This window comes from Tupaia chinensis, unplaced genomic scaffold, assembly GCF_000334495.1.
Source record: "Tupaia chinensis unplaced genomic scaffold, TupChi_1.0 Scaffold000628_1, whole genome shotgun sequence".
NCBI lineage: Eukaryota > Metazoa > Chordata > Mammalia > Scandentia > Tupaiidae > Tupaia > Tupaia belangeri.
This window is the reverse complement of record NW_006160148.1, coordinates 591579-604575: the sequence shown is the minus strand read 5'-3', so window position 1 is coordinate 604575 and position 12997 is coordinate 591579.

Here is a 12997-nt window from a genome sequence, read left to right as displayed (position 1 = left end):
GTCACACAGGAAAGAGAAATGACAGAAACCTTCCTCTCTGGGGCGTGGAGAGGGAGGCACACCCCAAGTTTCTGTTGCAATAAATCAAGGGGGATCAAGACAGAGAGAGGAAAGGAGGCTCTTCCTAGCTGTCTCCTGGGCCTGGGGTTAGAGGACCTTACTGAACAAGCTCAGGGTGACTGCCCACTGAGGCAAAAGGGAACTCCCACGTCAAGCAGGCATGGGAGCAGCTAGGGAGTGCCTGGCAGGCCTACCCAGGGCAGCTGGGACCACCTGGCTTGGAACCATTCCTCGTCTGCAAATAAGCCTAGTAAAAGTGCCCACCGTGGGACCAGCAGTTGGTGTAATGGCTGTGTCGCTCAACTCCCATGTAGTTGACCACAGTTCGAGTCCTGGACCTGGTGGCTTAAGTTCATGCTGGGAGCGTGTGTGTGCATGCCCAAGATCCCGAGAAGAGAGTGGAGGAGAAGGGATTGCGGTGTGGCCATCCCTCCTGGTGAGGGTGGCGGGGAGGGGATTTCTTGCTTTCTGTTTCTCTGTCTCTCTCTGTCCTTCTGGTGAGTGCATGCACTCTATAGCAAAAACCTCTCAAAAAAAAAAAAGTGCCCACTGCACAGTGTGAGGAGTTAGTGCACCAACACGTGAAAAATGCTTAGAACTGTGCCTGGCACATGCAAGTGCCTCCCACACGTGAGCCGCTGCAGTGCGGCGGGCCAGCGTGGAGCTAGACACGGAGGGCCTGCACAGTGGCATGACGCACAGCCGTGCTGTCGGCCAGGGCCAGGGCCTGGCTGGAGCCCCAGTTTGACGACTCCAGGAAGTACTCATTATCTGCTTTGATGAGCTGTCAGTTATCTTGCTCTTCTTAAAAAATAAACTTTAAAAAACAACATAAAGTCACTCCAGAAAAAAAGAACACCATGTGTTCTGAGAAACTTTTGGCCTCCAAGGGCCTCCCACCCATCCCTCTGGGATCCCGGTCTGATTCCTGGGTAAACAGCAGCGGCTGTGCCTCAGGCCTTGGTAAGAGGCAGACGCGTCCTCTCCACTCTGTGACACCCCTGGGAAGTGGGGACTACCACTGCCTTTCACAGGAAGGGAGCTGAGACTCAAACCTGTGCCATCACCCACTCAGGGTCACTCAGCCAGTGACGCATGGAGTCTCGACTTAAACCTGGACCTGCTGGACTCTGACAGGCAGGTCTTCCCTGTGACAATCTGCTCCCTAAATGCCTTCCGAGCCTGGACATTCGGCTCCTCTGAGCTGCGCTGAACCAAGTCTCTGCCACAAGGCAGGAAGGAGTTTCCCACCCACCCGAGGTTGGGGGGACTAAGTGAGAAGGCCAGAGGACTGGAGGAGTGTCCGGCCAGCAGGCGGGAGCCCCACTGCCCACTCGTGCCATCAGTCAATCCATGTTCCAGGACTAAGCACAGAAAGTCTTGGGCTTCTAGAAAGCCTTGACTGACGAACGCTAGCACTGGCGTGTGCATTCAAACTAGGAATGCAAGAACTGCCGGCTCTCTGCTCTCTTCGAGATCGGAAATGGGAGTGAGGGCCCAGTGGTCCTGACAGAAATCTACCATCCCAGGAGCTAATACGGGGGGATGTGAGAGGGGTTCTAAGGAGTGAGCCCTACGTGTGGGTGATCGAGCCTGGACAAAGAGGGGAACCAGGTGGCCCCCACCCTATGAGGTCACCTTCCCTAGGGTCTCTATGAACTCTCAGTGGTGTCCCTGCCAAGGGGAACACCAAGCTGTCAGAAGATGAGAGGACGGGGGAGAGGCCTCGACCCCAGGCAACCTTTCTGACCTGTCTGTCCACCAGGGCACAGCACGGCGGGGCCTGCAGCACCGTGGACGGGAGCGGCTCCAGGTCAGGGCCGCTGGCTTTAGTGACTGCATCCTGGGGCGAGACGCTGAGCCCTCCTGTTAAAGGGGCCTCCTGAGTGTCTCCTGTGTGGCCGTCAGGGACTCCTGTGGGCGGGCGTGGGGGGATCAGCCAAGAGCCAGACAGATAAGGCTCTGCTCCCACGGAGCTCGCCGTCTACTGGGAGGCAGACCATAAACAAGTACATAAATGAGTCCATTTTAGTCAGTGATAAGTGCTGGGGAGAAAATTAGGGCACATGTAATGGGGACTCTCCAGGGGTGGCTACTTTAGAGCTGGGTTAATCTCATGGGTTATTAGGAGAATTAACCGCATTAAGGAAAGAAATGTGCTTAGCCTAGAGCCTGCCAGAGAATAATCACTCCGTAAATAGCAGCCATCGTCATCATCATCCCAGAATCCCCAAACGAGAGGAAAGGGAAGATTCCGCCCGAGGTTCCCAAATCATCCTCCCGTCTGTGAACCAGGCTCTGTGTCAGAAACGGAAGGCGTGGAGTAATAACCCCTTGCCTGCACGTTCACGCTCATTGTCTCCCGGCCCCGACACACGGATGTGCTATTATTCCCACTTTACAGACCAGGAGAGGAGCAATGGAGACCCCGGGTAGTCTGCTCTGGGGGTCTGTGAAAGGGATCTGCAAGGCCAGGGCTCCTGGGACCTGGCCTGGGATCTCCGAGACAGTCACTCTTCCACCAAACCACCAGTGTCCCAGAAGGGACGTAGGACAGGGGGAAGCTGATGGTTTCGTTTGTTTTTTTACATTTTGTTACTGGGCACATGCTAGAGAGACAAGGCGGGGAGGGGGGTGCAGTCAGAAAACAATTCCCGGGGGTGTCCGTACCACCATCCTGTATGGATTCTCCTCTCAGGGTTTTGGGCATGCAGGCACATGCTGGGTTTGCAAGACACAGGGTCTAGGACTTGAACCACACATCGACCGTGTAGGACCCAGCTACCTTAGCCGCCAGGCCACAGCTGGCCCAATGAGCAAATGTTTACCAAGTAATGACTGTGCCAGGCCCTGTCCTAGGATTCTAAAAGAGTTCCTGTCGTCACAGAGAATCCATTCTATTGGCAGCGAGACAAACACATCTCGAAAACAAACACCTACTAGCAGAGAGGTGAAGAAAGGCCCGAAGGAAAAGAAACAGGAGCACCTGCCTGAACCCTGGGAAGTGATGGGCGTCAGTCAAGAAGAGGGATGGGGGGACAGGGAGAACAGAGCTGGGGCAGGGAGAGGACCGTGGGCCTTCTGGGCCAGAGGAAAGGCAAGATCAAAGGCACAAGCCTCGGGCAGTTCCCAGAGCTTGTCTGCCTACTGTGTGCCCGGGGTGAGCCAGGTGCTTTGTATAAGTCACCTCGGTTCAAGGAAGGACTGGAGGAGGAAATTCAAACCCATGATTTGATAATCCTGCGCATTTGCATAGCATGTTACAGTTTTCAAGGTGCTTCTCATACATCTGTCATCACCTCTGATCCTGCAACGCCCCTGTAAGATAGGTGAGGACACGTGTGACTGTCCCCACGGGATAGCAGGAAAAGCTGAGCCATGGAGGCCCACTGGCTTGCCTAAGGCCTCCCAGCTGGTACCTCCAGGCACCAGGCCTTGAACTGAAGTCTCTGGCTCCCAGTTTCAGGAAACTTCACAAAGCCACCTCCTCAGGGCCTCCTGGTCTGGCTTTTCCACTTGGGAGAGTTAGGAGCAAGATTAAGAGAGAAGAGCTTGGGGTCTCCCTGCTAGGCCTCAGGACAGGAGGCTTTAGCTGCTGTCCTCCGTAGCAGTAGGCTAACTGCCCATCAGGGACTCCGGGGTGGGTGGGGCCTCTCCTGAGCAGTTCACTCTGGGCCTGCAGCAGCCGGAAGGGGTGTGGTCCCCTTTCCACACCCGCTCAGCCTCTCGGCCTCCTGACTGCAGCATGCATCATCCTGGGCACCGGACGGGGGAAGCTCCATGTAGCAAAGTAGGGTTTCACCCCCACAAGGCCCTCTGACTTGAAATGCCCACTTTTAAAATTATGAATGAGCAGGGGTCAGCAGGTGGCATGGTAGTTAAGGCGCCGGATTCCCACATGGCTGACCACAGTTCGAGTCCTAGACCTGGAGCTTGCTTTCTCACTCTCCCTCTCTCTCTTTCTCTGTCTCTCTCTGGTCAAATGGAAAAACAATAATGAACAATTAAAACTTAAAAAAATAAAAAACTATGAATGAGACTGGGGCCAGCAGGTGTTGTGGTGGACTACAGACAATGGACTCCCACATGGTAGACTGTGGTTCAAGTCCTAGACCTGGCAGCTTGAAACTCATGCTGGGCGTGTGTGCATACATACCCAAAATCCCAGGAGGAGAACAGAAGAGAAGGGATGGTGGTGTGGCCATCCCCCTCGGGGATGTGTGTGTGTGTGTGTGTGTGTGTGTGTGTGTGTGTGATTTCTTACTTTCCTTCTCACTGTCTCTCTCTGGTGAGCGCACATACCCTATGACAAAATTTATATGGGTCGGGAACCAGCAGTTAGCGTAATGGCTATGTCGCTGGACTCCCACGTAGCCGACCGCAGTTCACGTCCTGGACCCGGCGGCTTAAAACTCACGCCGGGCGCGCGTGCGGGAGAGGAAAGGCAAGATCAAAGGCACAAGCCTCGGGCAGTTCCCAGAGCTTGTCTGCCTACTGTGTGCCCGGGGTGAGCCAGGTGCTTTGTATAAGTCACCTCGGTTCAAGGAAGGACTGGAGGAGGAAATTCAAACCCATGATTTGATAATCCTGCGCATTTGCATAGCATGTTACAGTTTTCAAGGTGCTTCTCATACATCTGTCATCACCTCTGATCCTGCAACGCCCCTGTAAGATAGGTGAGGACACGTGTGACTGTCCCCACGGGATAGCAGGAAAAGCTGAGCCATGGAGGCCCACTGGCTTGCCTAAGGCCTCCCAGCTGGTACCTCCAGGCACCAGGCCTTGAACTGAAGTCTCTGGCTCCCAGTTTCAGGAAACTTCACAAAGCCACCTCCTCAGGGCCTCCTGGTCTGGCTTTTCCACTTGGGAGAGTTAGGAGCAAGATTAAGAGAGAAGAGCTTGGGGTCTCCCTGCTAGGCCTCAGGACAGGAGGCTTTAGCTGCTGTCCTCCGTAGCAGTAGGCTAACTGCCCATCAGGGACTCCGGGGTGGGTGGGGCCTCTCCTGAGCAGTTCACTCTGGGCCTGCAGCAGCCGGAAGGGGTGTGGTCCCCTTTCCACACCCGCTCAGCCTCTCGGCCTCCTGACTGCAGCATGCATCATCCTGGGCACCGGACGGGGGAAGCTCCATGTAGCAAAGTAGGGTTTCACCCCCACAAGGCCCTCTGACTTGAAATGCCCACTTTTAAAATTATGAATGAGCAGGGGTCAGCAGGTGGCATGGTAGTTAAGGCGCCGGATTCCCACATGGCTGACCACAGTTCGAGTCCTAGACCTGGAGCTTGCTTTCTCACTCTCCCTCTCTCTCTTTCTCTGTCTCTCTCTGGTCAAATGGAAAAACAATAATGAACAATTAAAACTTAAAAAAATAAAAAACTATGAATGAGACTGGGGCCAGCAGGTGTTGTGGTGGACTACAGACAATGGACTCCCACATGGTAGACTGTGGTTCAAGTCCTAGACCTGGCAGCTTGAAACTCATGCTGGGCGTGTGTGCATACATACCCAAAATCCCAGGAGGAGAACAGAAGAGAAGGGATGGTGGTGTGGCCATCCCCCTCGGGGATGTGTGTGTGTGTGTGTGTGTGTGTGTGTGTGTGTGTGATTTCTTACTTTCCTTCTCACTGTCTCTCTCTGGTGAGCGCACATACCCTATGACAAAATTTATATGGGTCGGGAAAAAAGAAAGAAAGAAAGAAAGAAAGAAAGAGAAAAATTCCCAATGCTACTAAGTAAACACTGTCTCAGCCACTAGTTGAGGCCTCTTGGTATCATTTCCTTCCATTAAAGTCCTGGCAGTTTTCAGCTAGTCCCAGAGAGGATCTTGCCTAGGGACAGGCAGCACACTGCAGGATGGGGACTCCTTCTCCTAGCTTCCTGCCCACTGCTCAGTTCAATCCCTGCCCTTTATCTCAGGCACCTCACTAATCACTAACGCAGAGACAGAAAAGGACTCACTCAATTTTGCAGACGATGGGAGAAAACCCACCACCAAAGGAGGCACCTGGCACAGGACGGACCCCTCAGACTGAGTCCCACTCCCTCCAGCCTGAAGGGGAGGAGTTCTGGGATGTGCTGAGCTGGGTGCTGACACCCAGATGCACCTGGTCAGTGACATGCCCTGACCGAGCCAGCCTCACTGGTGGGGGTCAACCGCACAGGGGGCCCTGCCGTGACTGCTCATAGAGAACTCATTTCTCAGCCCCATGTGAGGTGTCCCCTGGGTGACAGGAGTGTCCCCTCTGGTTTTCAGGGTGCACAGGCTGTAAAATGTGCCTTGTCACAGGGCCTGTGGGCTCATTCAGGGGCTTTGGGGAGAAATGGCAGAACAGCACATGGCTCCACGGTGTCCCCAGTTTGAGTGTGGCGGTCCGAACTCACGGTTATCGGGGTGAGCCCCAGAACTACACAACTTATGCAGAGCTGTGGTTCCAGTTCCAACTTTGTTACTTACGGCAACCGACCTGACGTCTCTGTGCCTCAGCTTCCTAAAAAACGGGAGAATGTGTGGGTCCTGACCTCCCAGAATTATGATGACAGCTACTGTCCACTGCGGGATTTATCAGTGCCAGAAGCTGGCTAAACAATTTCTAGTCTGTGTCTTATTAATCTCCCCATCTCCACACCGCAGGACACATATGCTCACCAGAGAGAGAGACAGAGAGAGAGACAGAGAGAGACAAAGAGAGGGAAAGTGAAAAATTAACCCCCAGGAGGGATAGCCATGCCACAATCTCTTCTCTTCCATTCTGTCCTTGGGGCTTTGGCCATGCACGTGCACGTACCTGGCATGATTTTCAACCTGCAGGGTCTGGGACTTGAATCACAGCTGGCCATTTGGGAGTCCAGCACCTAAACCACCACGCCACCTACTGGCTCCTTCCTTCGTTTTTACAGCGACCTTGTGATGTGTTATTGTCGGAAGATGCGGTAAAGCATAGTCATGGGGATCATCTTCTTATGGATACTCGCTTTGTGGGGTAACCCACAGCAAACTGCATGCAAATTCACTTTCTCCACCCGTACAATGGGACCTAGCCAGGCAGACCTCATGCTTGGAGAGTCACAGATAAGAGGGGCAGGCTCCGTCATCTGGTGGGCAAGCTGAGGGCAGTTAGGCTCCAACAAACATTTAGTTGCAAGCCAATTAATTATGTGCTATTTTCTAATGATACCAGAAACTCACTTTCTGTCCTTTGAAATATTCTTCCCTGGATGGGAATTTCTCTTTCATGCCGTTTCTGGTTTCTTGTCCAATTTTACTGTTTTTCCCTGTACTGTTCAACTGTGGTGAAAGAAGTGGGAATCTCCGTCTACACTCGGGGTGCCGCTTTCCTCCATTTGTTCACTGATCCCTTCGACTCTCACTCACTGAGGCTGCTCTGTAACAGGCTGTGTGCCGGTGCTGAGGTCACACGTGAATACCACCATGCCCCTGCCCTTGAACTTTCCCACTTCTCTCTAGTATCCTGGGGGACCCAGGGAAACGACCCCAAATATTAGTGAGGTAAGTCCAAGACTTCCACTAGGCCAGTTGCTCTGACCTTTTTGAGAGGCAAAAGGAAGAGAGTGAGTCAGCCAAGATTACTTGCTGGTTTTACAAATGGGAAAGGCGTTCTAGAGAGGGGAGGGAAGGAACTAAATTACCTAACCCAGCCAGGCCCTGTGCCCTCTCGTTCTCATACGTGCTCTACGAGGTGGCTGGTTTTTGTTGTTGGGATTTTTGTTCTTTTTTTTTTTAAGTTTCTTTCTTTCTCCCACTAGGGAGAAACAGAGAAAGTGAGAATCTCCAGCAGTGCCCTGAAGCCATGACCCATGTCTAGCCTTCAGCCAGTCCCGATTCCGGGCTAGTGTGCACCCAGCATAGCCAGGGAAGTCTCTGGTCTTGAGCTGGGGACCTTTCCACGTGAGGCGCTCGCAGAGCATGGCATTTTATTACTGTGCAGTCTGGCCTTTGCTGTTGTTAGGTTTTGTCTAAGTTTATTTATTTATTCTGAGAAAGACAGCATCCTCAGCATGGTCTTGATGCCGCAATCCACCCCAGCTTCAGTCAGCCCCATGTCGTGGGCACATAAAAACACACTCAGAGTACTTGGGGAGGTCTCCAGACACAAACCTCAGACCTTCACACGTGGTCAGCCTCACAGTGTCGCACTTCACTGCCCCCACAGAGGAGTGTTTTCATCACTGTTACATGTACCGAGACGCTGACATTTAGGTGGCATAGCTGGACTTTACACCCGGGTGTGACTGCTGATTCAGCAATGACACTACAGCTCGGTAGTGGATCTGGGAAACTCTTGCTTCCCAATCCTCTGCAGTCTTGAGAGCAACAGTTCTTAAACTTGAACAGGCCTCAGAGTCACCAGGAAGGCCTGTTAAAACATATAACACCAAGCCCCAGCCCCACTTTCTGATTCAGTCGTTCTAGGGTGGGGCTGAGAATCTGCATCTCTAAGTTCCCAGGTAATGATGATGAAGATCCAGCGACCATACCTTGAGAATATTGTTCTAGTGAACCAGAATGTCTTTTAAAAATAATGACTCCTCTTCCCACTCCTCATTTCGAAAGTCACGCAGATTTGAAAAATGTAACAAATATCTACAATGTGGAACCTCCCCAAAAATAGGTACCAGGAAATAGAATTCACCCAGTCCCTTCACTCTGAGATACACGTGACATCTCTCTCGGTCTTCTTTCCTCCAAGTGGAGCGACCACTGCTGGGGCCTTGTTCCAGCCCCTAGGTTAAGATCCACTTAAGATTCCAGCTCTTTGGTGAGATCTTGGGCAAGCCTAAGTCAAGCCTCAGCTCCCTCTTCTACAAAACTGCATCTGCACTCCTACCCCTCACTGGGTCATTGCAAGGGTTCAAGGAGTTAAAGGACCAGTGTCTTTAAAAGGTTTATGGGAATGCATATTATGAAAAACTATGCATGGGTTTCAAAATATTTCACACCAAAATAAACATATATATATATATATATATATATATACACACACACACACACAATATATATATATGTTATATATGTACATATCTATGTGTATGTATATATGTGTATAAATATACACATGTGTATGTATATAATATACGTGCGTGTGTGTATAAGTTTTTTTTTAGTTTTTTTTTTTTTTGCAATAGGGCACATGTGATCTCTGGAGACAGTGCGAAATCACTCGCCCCTCCTCAGGAGGGATGGCCACACTAACAATCCCTTTTCCTCCATTCTTCCCTCAGGGTTTTAGGTATACACATGCACATGCCTAGCATGAGTTTCAAGACCTGGTCCAGGACTCCAACCAGGAATATGTAGGAGTCAAGTGCCTTAACTACTATGCCACCTGCTGGCTCAAATATACTTGTATTTTAATTCCACGAACAGTTTGAAGTCTCTTGTATTTATCAAGCACTCCACAAGATGTCTGATGTGGAGCTCGCCTTCAGTAAATGTTGGCTATTTTTGTTTTAACTGAACAGAAAGCCCCAAGGATCCTATCCTGTTTCAGCCCAGTGTCTTCTTTCCCACCACCTGTCCGGCAGTGGCGGAGCTCCAACGACCCACTAGGCTGGCCACCCACTACTGAGACCTTGCGGTGGGCCAGCCCCTGGGCCCTGGGCGCCCCGCGGCTCGCAGGGAACTGGGCACACCCTGCCAGGCCTCCGTTAGGGTAGTCTCGGCCTCTTGGCCAGTCCCCCTGTTTTACAGCTCACGCGTAATGAGGGCTTTTAACTTTTCATTCACTAGCAGCGTAACTCCGCTTTTAATAACATACCTCGTGCACGACAAAAATTTGCTCCTGGCAATCATGGTTTCGACCACAAAACCACAGCGGGGAGGCGTTCCTGGTTAACCCTTTCAGCGCTCCAGGCAGTCTGGAGCCTGGCGCTCCCTCCTGCAGATCAGATAGACCATGGCGGCCGGATGGTGACTACAACGCCCTCCCCCCACCTCCGTTCTCGCTGAGAAACCCCCAGCCGCCTCCCAGTCTCCCTCGTCTCTCTCAAGTTCGGGCCGGAGTGGGCAGCAGCAGTGCCCAGCAGTGGGCACAGACTGCAGGGGAGCGAGAGAGTGGGGCGCCTTTGCAGCCCCTAGTCGAAGCGTGCCAGGCCCCTCTATCCTGGGCTGCAAGTACACCTGCCTCGAGGAGCGGGTCCCTTGGGTGGCCTCACCTGGCACACAGTCGGTCTCGGGCACGCCCAAGGGGCCGGGGGTCAGCATGCGCAAAGCCCGACAGCGCCCGGACCGACAGACGCCCACGCGCTTCGCCCACTCGGAAGACCAGACAGCCGGCAGCGCGGGCGCCCGCCGCTCCCGCCAGACTGGGCGGTAGTCCGGACTTCCGGCGCCGGGGTCTCCCAGGATGCAGTGCGGGGCTTTAGCCCCAGAATCCTTTGCGGGGCTCTAGCCCCATAATCCCTTGCGGCGGCTGTAGCCGCAGGGCAGCCCGGGCTGCGGCTCCGGTGCCGGCGCTGGGCTCGGGCTCGACCACATGAAAGGGGCTGGCACTCGGCACCACCCGCTGCCCGGGGCTGGTTCCTAACCACAATGCCTGGGCCTCCATGCTCCCCAGGAGCCGGCTTTCGAGGCCGCCCTCCATCTGAGGCCTGCTAACTGGGGCCGCCACTCCATGCAGCGGCCCGCAAACCGGAAACTCAGTTTCCCTAGCCGGGTGTTTCCGTCCGCTTCGTACAGAGGAGGAAACCGAGGGGCAGGGAGGACAAGCGGATCTGCCGGGATCCTGCAGTCGGTAAGTGACAGAATTTAGCCTTACGCTAGGCTGGCCTTTCCCACTGCACTACCACCTGTTCAAGATGTACTCTGGGACGGAAGCAGCTGCTGGGAACTTGCAAGCCAAGCACTCGCTGCCCCCCCCTCCCCCTTATCTGTAGGGGCAGCCGAGCCCCCAGGCCCTGCCATTGTAATTTCAATTGGTAAATGGTGGCTTCAGTCTGCCCGCAATTACCCAGCAGGCACAGGTCTCCTCACCCCACCCCAAACAGAGGTCTCAACTGTCAGCCTCTGACTTCAAACCCACATCATTAAGGAGAAAAGCAGGAAACCTTTCTGTTCAAGGAACCTGGCTTCAGGACCTGTACCCCCTACAGAGCAGCAATGAATAGATTCTGTCTCCAGATTATAACTAGCAGATCAAAGTGGGATGGAGACGTGTCTCTGAAAAAAATTTTTTTTGGGGTGTACTTAAAGTATGGGAAGATAGAAAGTAAGAGGTTCGGAAATGCACAGTGATGATTAGTAATTTATGTATGCATAAATTTAAGAATGGCATTCTTAGACTATTTCCTACCAGGCTTTAAAGCAAGCACTATTCTAAAGTTATGGAAGCCCCCGACAAGGCCATGAGGTGAGTACCACTGACCACAACTTATAGGTGAGGAAATTGAGACTTAGATTGGTGAGTTGCTCAAAGACACACAGCTAAGTGGCAGAACTGGGACTCAAACCCAAGTGTCTGTGCCAGCCTCTACTCTTATTCTAGCTGTGGTCCAGTTGTTCATATGTCCACCCCAGGGAATTTATTCAAAAGAAATCTGATGCTGGTGTTGTACTGTGAAGATGGCTGGCCAACCCAGAAGAACCTGAAAGCAAGCTAGTATTACGGAACCCCGTCTATACTCAGGACCCACCAATTACTTGGATTGCAGGTCCTCAAGTTCTTAAAACAATCTAAGGAATAGCCAGAAAAAAAATGAAAAATCTCTGCCTCTGGCCACTCACCTCTAGAGTGGCATAAAGAAGAGAATCTGTGTTTAAAAAGTCTGGCTTCTCCTGCCAACTCCTTAAATGAGCCCAGGCTGAAGCAGCCCAGATCCTAGCTTCATCCTGCCTTTCTTAAAGTCAGGTTCCCAAACAGGGGGTCTGTGGTGAAGGTCAGCATCATTCAGCTGGGATTTTAAATCCCTGATGTGGGCAAGAAGGCACCTGTATTCTGCCAGGCAACAGAGATGACCTCACCGAAAACCACATCTCAACTCTCCCAGCCTTAGAACTGCCTCTGATTAAAATCAACCACATTTTATTGAATGCATCTTCAGAGTTTTGCTCTGTGCTAAGCATTTTATAGCCTTTATCACATTCAGCTCTTTCAAAAATCCTACAAAGCATTTTTGTACCCTTTTCCCTGGCGAGAAGAATGAAGCTGAGATAATTTGATGACCCGTTCAAGATCACACAGCTTTTGAGGGACAGAGCCTGGATTTAAACATAGGTCAAGCCCACAACAGAGTACCCATGTTTAACCACCACACTGGAACCTTCCAGCTTGAGATTATTCCAGTCTAACAAACGTGTTCCTTCAGAGAAACTCAGCTTTGCCTGAGAGCTGTTAAAACCACCTCAAAGTCCCTTTGGACAAGAAGATAGAAAGCCTCCATGGGATCGGAGTCCTCTCTGATTTCCAAGGCTCCTCCGGAGTATCAAACAGTGGTGCCAAAAACCTTCACAGTTTCAGTCCTGGGTTTCCCTATGTGGCGGCTCGAAACTGCTCAGCAGAGAGAAAGAGAAAAACTATTTTCCCAGGGAAACACTCAGCTCTAGCTTGAGACCAGGGCTTGCCTCAACACGCCAAAGCAAGATCGTCAGCCCATTCATTTACCCTTACAAATTGTTCTGTGAATCCTGGCGCCGGCCTCCCTGCTCTTCCCCCTCCTGGAAATCCCATCCAGCCTCCACACTCAGCTCGCCAGGCACCCACCAATGTTTACTCACTCAAGTTCATTCGACATCTTCCTGCTCCCAGGCTCCGAGGATCGGCAGTGAGGTGCTGCTGACCGCTCGTCTCTAATTCTTGCCTGACACAGACATTCCCTGCCCAGGGAAGTGTTTGATTTATGTTGAGGTTTGGGTGTTGAGATTTTGCTGACAGGTAGGTTCCCAGCAGCGCTGGCGCTGATTGGCTGTCGGTACAGGTGCCGGTG